The sequence below is a fragment of the Calliopsis andreniformis genome, unplaced genomic scaffold, assembly GCF_051401765.1.
Source record: "Calliopsis andreniformis isolate RMS-2024a unplaced genomic scaffold, iyCalAndr_principal scaffold0014, whole genome shotgun sequence".
Classification (NCBI taxonomy): Eukaryota; Metazoa; Arthropoda; class Insecta; order Hymenoptera; family Andrenidae; genus Calliopsis; species Calliopsis andreniformis.
In genome coordinates this window covers 9967006-9981113 of record NW_027480427.1, presented here as the reverse complement: position 1 = coordinate 9981113, position 14108 = coordinate 9967006, and positions in this window count along the sequence as shown.

Sequence of the window (14108 nt, the reverse complement as noted above, 5' to 3'; positions counted from 1 at the left end):
TATAACAGGATTAATTGCAACCAGTTTGAAAGTGATGGTCACTTCTACGTTCCGGGCAACCTAGGCTTCACTCTAGGGCGTTGCTACACTAGATCGAATAGCTAGGGCCTTAGAAGTCAACGCCAGAGTCATAAAATACAATATAAATACAACAGCTTTTCCACCGTAAAGAACGTATAATTGCAACCAGTGTGAAAGTTATGGTTATTTCTACATTCCGAGCAACCTAGGCTTCATTCTAGGTCGTTGCTCCACCAGGTCGAATAGTTAGGGCCCAAGAAGTGAACGCCAGAAGCATAAAATACAATATAAATACAACAGTTTTTCCATCCTATAAAACGAATAATTGCAACCATTATGAAACTTATGGTCATTTCTACGTTCCGGGCAACCTAGGCTTCACCCTAGGGCGTTGTTCCACCAGATCGAACAGTTAGGGCCTTAGAAGTCAACGCCCGAAGCATAAAATACAAAATAAAAAGAACAGTTTTTCCATCGTATAAAACGAATAATTGCAACCATTATGAAACTTATGGTCATTTCTACGTTCCGGGCAAACTAGGCTTCACCCTAAGGCGTTGTTCCACCAGATCGAATAGTTAGGGCCTAAGAAGTGAACGCCAGAACCATAAAATGCAATAAAAATACAACAGTTTTTCCATCGTATAACAGGATTAATTGCAACCAGTTTGATAGTGAAGGTCATTTCTACGTTCCGGGCAACCTAGGCTTCACTCTAGGGCGTTGCTCCACTAGATCGAATAGCTAGGGCCTTAGAAGTCAACGCCAGAAGCATAAAATACGATATAAATACAACAGCTTTTCCATCGTATAAAAGGAATAATTGCTACCAGTGTAAAAGTTATGGTCATTTCTACGTTCGGGACAACCTAGGCTTCACTCTAGGGCGTTGCTCCACCAGATCAAACAGTTAGGTCCTTAGAAGTCAACGCCCGAAGCATAAAATACAAAATAAATAGAACAGTTTTTCCATTGTATAAAACGAATAATTGCTACCAGTGTAAAAGTTATGGCCATTTCTACGTTCCGGGCAACCTAGGCTTCACCCTAGGGCGTTGTTCCACCAAATCGAATAGTCAGGGCCTAAGAAGTGAACGCCAGAAGCATAAAATGCAATAAAAATACAACAGTCTTTCCATCCTATAACAGGAATAATTGCAACCCATGTGAAAGCGATGGTCATTTGTACGTTCCAGGGAACCTAGGCTTCACTCTAGGGCGTTGCTCCACCAGATCGAATTGTTAGGGCCAAAGAAGTCAACGCCCGAAGCATAAAATACAAAATAAATAGAACAGTTTTTCCATTGTATAAAACGAATAATTGCTACCAGTGTAAAAGTTATGGTTATCTCTGCTTTCCGAGCAACCTAGGGTTCACCCTAGGGCGTTGTTCTACCAGATGGAATAGTTAGGGCCTAAGAAGTCAACGCCAGAACCATAAAATACGATATAAATACAACAGCTTTTCCATCGTATAAAACAAATAATTGCAACCAGTTTGATAGTGATGGTCATTTCTACGTACCGGGCAACCTAGGCTTCACTCTAGGGCGTTGCTCCACCAGATTAAACAGTTAGGGCCTTAGAAGTCAACGCCCGAAGCATAAAATACAAAATAAATAGAACAGTATTTCCATTGTATAAAACGAATAATTGCTACCAGTGTAAAAGTTATGGTCATTTCTACGTTCCAGGCAACCTAGGCTTCACCCTAGGGCGTTGTTCCACCAGATCGAATAGTTAGGGCCTAAGAAGTGAACGCCAGAAGCATAAAATACAATATAAATACAACAGTTTTTCCATCGTATAAAACGAATAATTGCAACCAGTGTGAAAGTTATGGTTATTTCTACATTCAGAGCAACCTAGGCTTCACTCTAGGGCGTTGTTCCACCAGCTCGAATAGTTAGGGCCTAAGAAGTGAACGCCAGAAGCATTAAATACAATAAAAATACAACAGTTTTTCCATCGTATAACAGGATTAATTGCAACCAGTTTGAAAGTGATGGTCACTTCTACGTTCCGGGCAACCTAGGCTTCACTCTAGGGCGTTGCTACACTAGATCGAATAGCTAGGGCCTTAGAAGTCAACGCCAGAGTCATAAAATACAATATAAATACAACAGCTTTTCCACCGTAAAGAACGTATAATTGCAACCAGTGTGAAAGCTATGGTTATTTCTACATTCCGAGCAACCTAGGCTTCATTCTAGGTCGTTGCTCCACCAGGGCGAATAGTTAGGGCCCAAGAAGTGAACGCCAGAAGCATAAAATACAATATAAATACAACAGTTTTTCCATCCTATAAAACGAATAATTGCAACCATTATGAAACTTATGGTCATTTCTACGTTCCGGGCAACCTAGGCATCACCCTAGGGCGTTGCTCCACCAGATCGAACAGTTAGGGCCTTAGAAGTCAACGCCCGAAGCATAAAATACAAAATAAAAAGAACAGTTTTTACATCGTATAAAACGAATAATTGCAACCATTATGAAACTTATGGTCATTTCTACGTTCCGGGCAACCTAGGCTTCACCCTAGGGCGTTGTTCCACCAGATCGAATAGTTAGGGCCTAAGAAGTGAACGCCAGAACCATAAAATGCAATAAAAATACAACAGTTTTTCCATCGTATAACAGGATTAATTGCAACCACTTTGATAGTGAAGGTCATTTCTACGTTCCGGGCAACCTAGGCTTCACTCTAGGGCGTTGCTCCACTAGATCGAATAGCTAGGGCCATAGAAGTCAACGCCAGAAGCATAAAATACGATATAAATACAACAGCTTTTCCATCGTATAAAAGGAATAATTGCTACCAGTGTAAAAGTTATGGTCATTTCTACGTTCGGGGCAACCTAGGCTTCACTCTAGGGCGTTGCTCCACCAGATCAAACATTTAGGTCCTTAGAAGTCAACGCCCGAAGCATAAAATACAAAATAAATAGAACAGTTTTTCCATTGTATAAAACGAATAATTGCTACCAGTGTAAAAGTTATGGTCATTTCTACGTTCCGGGCAACCTAGGCTTCACCCTAGGCCGTTGTTCCACCAAATCGAATAGTCAGGGCCTAAGAAATGAACGCCAGAAGCATAAAATGCAATAAAAATACAACAGTCTTTCCATCCTATAACAGGAATAATTGCAACCCATGTGAAAGCGATGGTCATTTGTACGTTCCAGGGAACCTAGGCTTCACTCTAGGGCGTTGCTCCACCAGGTCGAATAGTTAGGGCCCAAGAAGTGAACGCCAGAAGCATAAAATACAATATAAATACAACAGTTTTTCCATCCTATAAAACGAATAATTGCAACCATTATGAAACTTATGGTCATTTCTACGTTCCGGGCAACCTAGGCTTCACCCTAGGGCGTTGTTCCACCAGATCGAACAGTTAGGGCCTTAGAAGTCAACGCCCGAAGCATAAAATACAAAATAAAAAGAACAGTTTTTCCATCGTATAAAACGAATAATTGCAACCATTATGAAACTTATGGTCATTTCTACGTTCCAGGCAAACTAGGCTTCACCCTAGGGCGTTGTTCCACCAGATCGAATAGTTAGGGCCTAAGAAGTGAACGCCAGAACCATAAAATGCAATAAAAATACAACAGTTTTTCCATCGTATAACAGGATTAATTGCAACCAGTTTGATAGTGAAGGTCATTTCTACGTTCCGGGCAACCTAGGCTTCACTCTAGGGCGTTGCTCCACTAGATCGAATAGCTAGGGCCTTAGAAGTCAACGCCAGAAGCATAAAATACGATATAAATACAACAGCTTTTCCATCGTATAAAAGGAATAATTGCTACCAGTGTAAAAGTTATGGTCATTTCTACGTTCGGGACAACCTAGGCTTCACTCTAGGGCGTTGCTCCACCAGATCAAACAGTTAGGTCCTTAGAAGTCAACGCCCGAAGCATAAAATACAAAATAAATAGAACAGTTTTTCCATTGTATAAAACGAATAATTGCTACCAGTGTAAAAGTTATGGCCATTTCTACGTTCCGGGCAACCTAGGCTTCACCCTAGGGCGTTGTTCCACCAAATCGAATAGTCAGGGCCTAAGAAGTGAACGCCAGAAGCATAAAATGCAATAAAAATACAACAGTCTTTCCATCCTATAACAGGAATAATTGCAACCCATGTGAAAGCGATGGTCATTTGTACGTTCCAGGGAACCTAGGCTTCACTCTAGGGCGTTGCTCCACCAGATCGAATTGTTAGGGCCAAAGAAGTCAACGCCCGAAGCATAAAATACAAAATAAATAGAACAGTTTTTCCATTGTATAAAACGAATAATTGCTACCAGTGTAAAAGTTATGGTCATCTCTGCTTTCCGAGCAACCTAGGGTTCACCCTAGGGCGTTGTTCTACCAGATGGAATAGTTAGGGCCTAAGAAGTCAACGCCAGAACCATAAAATACGATATAAATACAACAGCTTTTCCATCGTATAAAACAAATAATTGCAACCAGTTTGATAGTGATGGTCATTTCTACGTACCGGGCAACCTAGGCTTCACTCTAGGGCGTTGCTCCACCAGATTAAACAGTTAGGGCCTTAGAAGTCAACGCCCGAAGCATAAAATACAAAATAAATAGAACAGTATTTCCATTGTATAAAACGAATAATTGCTACCAGTGTAAAAGTTATGGTCATTTCCACGTTCCAGGCAACCTAGGCTTCACCCTAGGGCGTTGTTCCACCAGATCGAATAGTTAGGGCCTAAGAAGTGAACGCCAGAAGCATAAAATACAATATAAATACAACAGTTTTTCCATCGTATAAAACGAATAATTGCAACCAGTGTGAAAGTTATGGTTATTTCTACATTCAGAGCAACCTAGGCTTCACTCTAGGGCGTTGTTCCACCAGCTCGAATAGTTAGGGCCTAAGAAGTGAACGCCAGAAGCATTAAATACAATAAAAATACAACAGTTTTTCCATCGTATAACAGGATTAATTGCAACCAGTTTGAAAGTGATGGTCACTTCTACGTTCCGGGCAACCTAGGCTTCACTCTCGGGCGTTGCTACACTAGATCGAATAGCTAGGGCCTTAGAAGTCAACGCCAGAGTCATAAAATACAATATAAATACAACAGCTTTTCCACCGTAAAGAACGTATAATTGCAACCAGTGTGAAAGTTATGGTTATTTCTACATTCCGAGCAACCTAGGCTTCATTCTAGGTCGTTGCTCCACCAGGGCGAATAGTTAGGGCCCAAGAAGTGAACGCCAGAAGCATAAAATACAATATAAATACAACAGTTTTTCCATCCTATAAAACGAATAATTGCAACCATTATGAAACTTATGGTCATTTCTACGTTCCGGGCAACCTAGGCTTCACCCTAGGGCGTTGCTCCACCAGATCGAACAGTTAGGGCCTTAGAAGTCAACGCCCGAAGCATAAAATACAAAATAAAAAGAACAGTTTTTCCATCGTATAAAACGAATAATTGCAACCATTATGAAACTTATGGTCATTTCTACGTTCCGGGCAACCTAGGCTTCACCCTAGGGCGTTGTTCCACCAGATCGAATAGTTAGGGCCTAAGAAGTGAACGCCAGAACCATAAAATGCAATAAAAATACAACAGTTTTTCCATCGTATAACAGGATTAATTGCAACCAGTTTGATAGTGAAGGTCATTTCTACGTTCCGGGCAACCTAGGCTTCACTCTAGGGCGTTGCTCCACTAGATCGAATAGCTAGGGCCATAGAAGTCAACGCCAGAAGCATAAAATACGATATAAATACAACAGCTTTTCCATCGTATAAAAGGAATAATTGCTACCAGTGTAAAAGTTATGGTCATTTCTACGTTCGGGGCAACCTAGGCTTCACTCTAGGGCGTTGCTCCACCAGATCAAACAGTTAGGTCCTTAGAAGTCAACGCCCGAAGCATAAAATACAAAATAAATAGAACAGTTTTTCCATTGTATAAAACGAATAATTGCTACCAGTGTAAAAGTTATGGTCATTTCTACTTTCCGGGCAACCTAGGCTTCACCCTAGGGCGTTGTTCCACCAAATCGAATAGTCAGGGCCTAAGAAATGAACGCCAGAAGCATAAAATGCAATAAAAATACAACAGTCTTTCCATCCTATAACAGGAATAATTGCAACCCATGTGAAAGCGATGGTCATTTGTACGTTCCAGGGAACCTAGGCTTCACTCTAGGGCGTTGCTCCACCAGATCGAATTGTTAGGGCCAAAGAAGTCAACGCCCGAAGCATAAAATACAAAATAAATAGAACAGTTTTTCCATTGTATAAAACGAATAATTGCTACCAGTGTAAAAGTTATGGTCATCTCTGCTTTCCGGGCAACCTAGGGTTCACCCTAGGGCGTTGTTCTACCAGATGGAATAGTTAGGGCCTAAGAAGTCAACGCCAGAACCATAAAATACGATATAAATACAACAGCTTTTCCATCGTATAAAACAAATAATTGCAACCAGTTTGATAGTGATGGTCATTTCTACGTACCGGGCAACCTAGGCTTCACTCTAGGGCGTTGCTCCACCAGATCGAATAGTTAGGGCCTTAGAAGTCAACGCCCGAAGCATAAAGTATAAAATAAATGGAACAGTTTTTCCATCGTATAAAACGAATAATTGCTACCAGTGTGAAAGTTATGGTCATTTCTACTTTCCGGGCAACCTAGATTTCACCCTCGGGCGTTGTTCCACCAGATGGAATAGTTAGGGCCTAAGAAGCCAACGCCAGAAGCATAAAATACGATATAAATACAACAGCTTTTCCATCGTATGAAACGTATAATTGCAACCAGTGTGAATGTTATGGTCATTTCTACGTTCCGGACAACCTAGGCTTCACTCTAGGGCGTTGCTCCACCAGATCGAATAGTTAGGTCCTTAGAAGTCAACGCCAGAAGCATGGAATACGATATAAATACAGCAGCATTTCCACCGTATAAAAGGGATAATTGCAAACAGTGTGAAAGTAATGGTCATTTCTACGTTCCGGGCAACCTAGGCTTCATTCTACGGCGCTGTTCTACCGGATCGAATAGTTAGGGCCTAAGAAGTCAACACCAGAAGAATAAAATACAAAATAAATACAACAGCCTTTACAACATATAAAACGAATAATTGCAACCATTCTGAAACTTATGGTCATTTCTACGTTCCGGGCAACCTAGGCTTCACCCTAGGGCGTTGTTCCACCAGATCGAACAGTTAGGGCCTTAGAAGTCAACGCCCGAAGCATAAAATACAAAATAAAAAGAACAGTTTTTCCATTGTATAAAACGAATAATTGCAACCATTATGAAACTTATGGTCATTTCTACGTTCCGGGCAACCTAGGCTTCACCCTAGGGCGTTGTTCCACCAGATCGAATAGTTAGGGCCTAAGAAGTGAACGCCAGAACCATAAAATGCAATAAAAATACAACAGTTTTTCCATCGTATAACAGGATTAATTGCAACCAGTTTGATAGTGAAGGTCATTTCTACGTTCCGGGCAACCTAGGCTTCACTCTAGGGCGTTGCTCCACTAGATCGAATAGCTAGGGCCATAGAAGTCAACGCCAGAAGCATAAAATACGATATAAATACAACAGCTTTTCCATCGTATAAAAGGAATAATTGCTACCAGTGTAAAAGTTATGGTCATTTCTACGTTCGGGGCAACCTAGGCTTCACTCTAGGGCGTTGCTCCACCAGATCAAACAGTTAGGTCCTTAGAAGTCAACGCCCGAAGCATAAAATACAAAATAAATAGAACAGTTTTTCCATTGTATAAAACGAATAATTGCTACCAGTGTAAAAGTTATGGTCATTTCTACGTTCCGGGCAACCTAGGCTTCACCCTAGGGCGTTGTTCCACCAAATCGAATAGTCAGGGCCTAAGAAATGAACGCCAGAAGCATAAAATGCAATAAAAATACAACAGTCTTTCCATCCTATAACAGGAATAATTGCAACCCATGTGAAAGCGATGGTCATTTGTACGTTCCAGGGAACCTAGGCTTCACTCTAGGGCGTTGCTCCACCAGATCGAATTGTTAGGGCCAAAGAAGTCAACGCCCGAAGCATAAAATACAAAATAAATAGAACAGTTTTTCCATTGTATAAAACGAATAATTGCTACCAGTGTAAAAGTTATGGTCATCTCTGCTTTCCGGGCAACCTAGGGTTCACCCTAGGGCGTTGTTCTACCAGATGGAATAGTTAGGGCCTAAGAAGTCAACGCCAGAACCATAAAATACGATATAAATACAACAGCTTTTCCATCGTATAAAACAAATAATTGCAACCAGTTTGATAGTGATGGTCATTTCTACGTACCGGGCAACCTAGGCTTCACTCTAGGGCGTTGCTCCACCAGATCGAATAGTTAGGGCCTTAGAAGTCAACGCCCGAAGCATAAAGTATAAAATAAATGGAACAGTTTTTCCATCGTATAAAACGAATAATTGCTACCAGTGTGAAAGATATGGTCATTTCTACTTTCCGGGCAACCTAGATTTCACCCTCGGGCGTTGTTCCACCAGATGGAATAGTTAGGGCCTAAGAAGCCAACGCCAGAAGCATAAAATACGATATAAATACAACAGCTTTTCCATCGTATGAAACGAATAATTGCAACCAGTGTGAATGTTATGGTCATTTCTACGTTCCGGACAACCTAGGCTTCACTCTAGGGCGTTGCTCCACCAGATCGAATAGTTAGGTCCTTAGAAGTCAACGCCAGAAGCATTGAATACGATATAAATACAGCAGCATTTCCACCGTATAAAAGGGATAATTGCAAACAGTGTGAAAGTAATGGTCATTTCTACGTTCCGGGCAACCTAGGCTTCATTCTACGGCGCTGTTCTACCGGATCGAATAGTTAGGGCCTAAGAAGTCAACACCAGAAGAATAAAATACAAAATAAATACAACAGCCTTTACAACATATAAAACGAATAATTGCAACCATTCTGAAACTTATGGTCATTTCTACGTTCCGGGCAACCTAGGCTTCACCCTAGGGCGTTGTTCCACCAGATCGAACAGTTAGGGCCTTAGAAGTCAACGCCCGAAGCATAAAATACAAAATAAAAAGAACAGTTTTTCCATTGTATAAAACGAATAATTGCAACCATTATGAAACTTATGGTCATTTCTACGTTCCGGGCAACCTAGGCTTCACCCTAGGGCGTTGTTCCACAAGATCGAATAGTTAGGGCCTAAGAAGTGAACGCCAGAACCATAAAATGCAATAAAAATACAACAGTTTTTCCATCGTATAAAACGAATAATTGCAACCAGTGTGAAAGTTATGGTTATTTCTACATTCCGAGCAACCTAGGCTTCACTCTAGGGCGTTGTTCCACCAGCTCGCATAGTTAGGGCCTAAGAAGTGAACGCCAGAAGCATTAAATACAATAAAAATACAACAGTTTTTCCATCGTATAACAGGATTAATTGCAACCAGTTTGAAAGTGATGGTCACTTCTACGTTCCGGGCAACCTAGGCTTCACTCTAGGGCGTTGCTACACTAGATCGAATAGCTAGGGCCTTAGAAGTCAACGCCAGAGTCATAAAATACAATATAAATACAACAGCTTTTCCACCGTAAAGAACGTATAATTGCAACCAGTGTGAAAGTTATGGTTATTTCTACATTCCGAGCAACCTAGGCTTCATTCTAGGTCGTTGCTCCACCAGGTCGAATAGTTAGGGCCCAAGAAGTGAACGCCAGAAGCATAAAATACAATATAAATACAACAGTTTTTCCATCCTATAAAACGAATAATTGCAACCATTATGAAACTTATGGTCATTTCTACGTTCCGGGCAACCTAGGCTTCACCCTAGGGCGTTGTTCCACCAGATCGAACAGCTAGGGCCTTAGAAGTCAACGCCCGAAGCATAAAATACAAAATAAAAAGAACAGTTTTTCCATCGTATAAAACGAATAATTGCAACCATTATGAAACTTATGGTCATTTCTACGTTCCGGGCAACCTAGGCTTCACCCTAGGGCGTTGTTCCACCAGATCGAATAGTTAGGGCCTAAGAAGTGAACGCCAGAACCATAAAATGCAATAAAAATACAACAGTTTTTCCATCGTATAACAGGATTAATTGCAACCAGTTTGATAGTGAAGGTCATTTCTACGTTCCGGGCAACCTAGGCTTCACTCTAGGGCGTTGCTCCACTAGATCGAATAGCTAGGGCCTTAGAAGTCAACGCCAGAAGCATAAAATACGATATAAATACAACAGCTTTTCCATCGTATAAAAGGAATAATTGCTACCAGTGTAAAAGTTATGGTCATTTCTACGTTCGGGCAACCTTGGCTTCACCCTAGGGCGTTGTTCCACCAAATCGAATAGTCAGGGCCTATGAAATGAACGCCAGAAGCATAAAATGCAATAAAAATACAACAGTCTTTCCATCCTATAACAGGAATAATTGCAACCCATGTGAAAGCGATGGTCATTTGTACGTTCCAGGGAACCTAGGCTTCACTCTAGGGCGTTGCTCCACCAGATCGAATTGTTAGGGCCAAAGAAGTCAACGCCCGAAGCATAAAATACAAAATAAATAGAACAGTTTTTCCATTGTATAAAACGAATAATTGCTACCAGTGTAAAAGTTATGGTCATCTCTGCTTTCCGGGCAACCTAGGGTTCACCCTAGGGCGTTGTTCCACCAGATGGAATAGTTAGGGCCTAAGAAGTCAACGCCAGAACCATAAAATACGATATAAATACAACAGCTTTTCCATCGTATAAAACAAATAATTGCAACCAGTTTGATAGTGATGGTCATTTCTACGTACCGGGCAACCTAGGCTTCACTCTAGGGCGTTGCTCCACCAGATTAAACAGTTAGGGCCTTAGAAGTCAACGCCCGAAGCATAAAATACAAAATAAATAGAACAGTTTTTCCATTGTATAAAACGAATAATTGCTACCAGTGTAAAAGTTATGGTCATTTCTACGTTCCAGGCAACCTAGGCTTCACCCTAGGGCGTTGTTCCACCAGATCGAATAGTTAGGGCCTAAGAAGTGAACGCCAGAAGCATAAAATGCAATATAAATACAACAGTTTTTCCATCGTATAAAACGAATAATTGCAACCAGTGTGAAAGTTATGGTTATTTCTACATTCCGAGCAACCTAGGCTTCACTCTAGGGCGTTGTTCCACCAGCTCGAATAGTTAGGGCCTAAGAAGTGAACGCCTGAAGCATTAAATACAATAAAAATACAACAGTTTTTCCATCGTATAACAGCATTAATTGCAACCAGTTTGAAAGTGATGGTCACTTCTACGTTCCGGGCAACCTAGGCTTCACTCTAGGGCGTTGCTACACTAGATCGAATAGCTAGGGCCTTAGAAGTCAACGCCAGAGTCATAAAATACAATATAAATACAATAGCTTTTCCACCGTAAAGAACGTATAATTGCAACCAGTGTGAAAGTTATGGTTATTTCTACATTCCGAGCAACCTAGGCTTCATTCTAGGTCGTTGCTCCACCAGGTCGAATAGTTAGGGCCCAAGAAGTGAACGCCAGAAGCATAAAATACAATATAAATACAACAGTTTTTCCATCCTATAAAACGAATAATTGCAACCATTATGAAACTTATGGTCATTTCTACGTTCCGGGCAACCTAGGCTTCACCCTAGGGCGTTGTTCCACCAGATCGAACAGTTAGGGCCTTAGAAGTCAACGCCCGAAGCATAAAATACAAAATAAAAAGAACAGTTTTTCCATCGTATAAAACGAATAATTGCAACCATTATGAAACTTATGGTCATTTCTACGTTCCGGGCAACCTAGGCTTCACCCTAGGGCGTTGTTCCACCAGATCGAATAGTTAGGGCCTAAGAAGTGAACGCCAGAACCATAAAATGCAATAAAAATACAACAGTTTTTCCATCGTATAACAGGATTAATTGCAACCAGTTTGATAGTGAAGGTCATTTCTACGTTCCGGGCAACCTAGGCTTCACTCTAGGGCGTTGCTCCACTAGATCGAATAGCTAGGGCCTTAGAAGTCAACGCCAGAAGCATAAAATACGATATAAATACAACAGCTTTTCCATCGTATAAAAGGAATAATTGCTACCAGTGTAAAAGTTATGGTCATTTCTACGTTCGGGGCAACCTAGGCTTCACTCTAGGGCGTTGCTCCACCAGATCAAACAGTTAGGTCCTTAGAAGTCAACGCCCGAAGCATAAAATACAAAATAAATAGAACAGTTTTTCCATTGTATAAAACGAATAATTGCTACCAGTGTAAAAGTTATGGTCATTTCTACGTTCCGGGCAACCTAGGCTTCACCCTAGGGCGTTGTTCCACCAAATCGAATAGTCAGGGCCTAAGAAATGAACGCCAGAAGCATAAAATGCAATAAAAATACAACAGTCTTTCCATCCTATAACAGGAATAATTGCAACCCATGTGAAAGCGATGGTCATTTGTACGTTGCAGGGAACCTAGGCTTCACTCTAGGGCGTTGCTCCACCAGATCGAATTGTTAGGGCCAAAGAAGTCAACGCCCGAAGCATAAAATACAAAATAAATAGAACAGTTTTTCCATTGTATAAAACGAATAATTGCTACCAGTGTAAAAGTTATGGTCATCTCTGCTTTCCGGGCAACCTAGGGTTCACCCTAGGGCGTTGTTCTACCAGATGGAATAGTTAGGGCCTAAGAAGTCAACGCCAGAACCATAAAATACGATATAAATACAACAGCTTTTCCATCGTATAAAACAAATAATTGCAACCAGTTTGATAGTGATGGTCATTTCTACGTACCGGGCAACCTAGGCTTCACTCTAGGGCGTTGCTCCACCAGATCGAATAGTTAGGGCCTTAGAAGTCAACGCCCGAGGCATAAAGTATAAAATAAATGGAACAGTTTTTCCATCGTATAAAACGAATAATTGCTACCAGTGTGAAAGTTATGGTCATTTCTACTTTCCGGGCAACCTAGATTTCACCCTCGGGCGTTGTTCCACCAGATGGAATAGTTAGGGCCCAAGAAGTCAACGCCAGAAGCATAAAATACGATATAAATACAACAGCTTTTCCATCGTATGAAACGAATAATTGCAACCAGTGTGAATGTTATGGTCATTTCTACGTTCCGGACAACCTAGGCTTCACTCTAGGGCGTTGCTCCACCAGATCGAATAGTTAGGTCCTTAGAAGTCAACGCCAGAAGCATGGAATACGATATAAATACAGCAGCATTTCCACCGTATAAAAGGGATAATTGCAAACAGTGTGAAAGTAATGGTCATTTCTACGTTCCGGGCAACCTAGGCTTCATTCTACGGCGCTGTTCTACCAGATCGAATAGTTAGGGCCTAAGAAGTCAACACCAGAAGAATAAAATACAAAATAAATACAACAGCCTTTACAACATATAAAACGAGTAATTGCAACCTGTGTGAAGGTTATGGACATACCTACGTTCCGGGCAACCTAGGCTTCACTGTAGGGCGTTGCTCCACCAGATCGAAGTGTTAGGGCCTAAGAAGTCAACGCCAGAAGCATTAAATACAATATAAATACAACAGTTTTTCCATCGTATAAAACTAATAATTGCAACCAGTGTGAAAGTTATGGTCATTTCTACATTCCGAGCAACCTAGGCTTCACTCTAGGGCGTTGCTCCAACAGATTGAATTGTCAGGGCCTTAGAAGTCAACGCCCGAAGCATAAAATGCAATAAAAATACAACAGTTTTTCCATCGTGTAACAGGATTAATTGCAACCAGTTTGAAAGCGATGGTCATTTCTACGTTACGGGCAACCTAGGCTTCACTCTAGGGCGTTGCTCCACTAGATCGAATAGTTAGGGCCATAGAAGTCAACGCCAGAAGCATAAAATACGACATAAATACAACAGCTTTTCAATCGTATAAAAGGAATAATTGCAAACAGTGTGAAAGTAATGGTCATTTCTACGTTCCGGGCTACCTAGGCTTCACCCTAGGGCGTTGCTCCACCAGATTAAACAGTTAGGGCCTTAGAAGTCAACGCCCCAAGCATAAAATACAAAATAAATAGAACAGTTTTTCCATC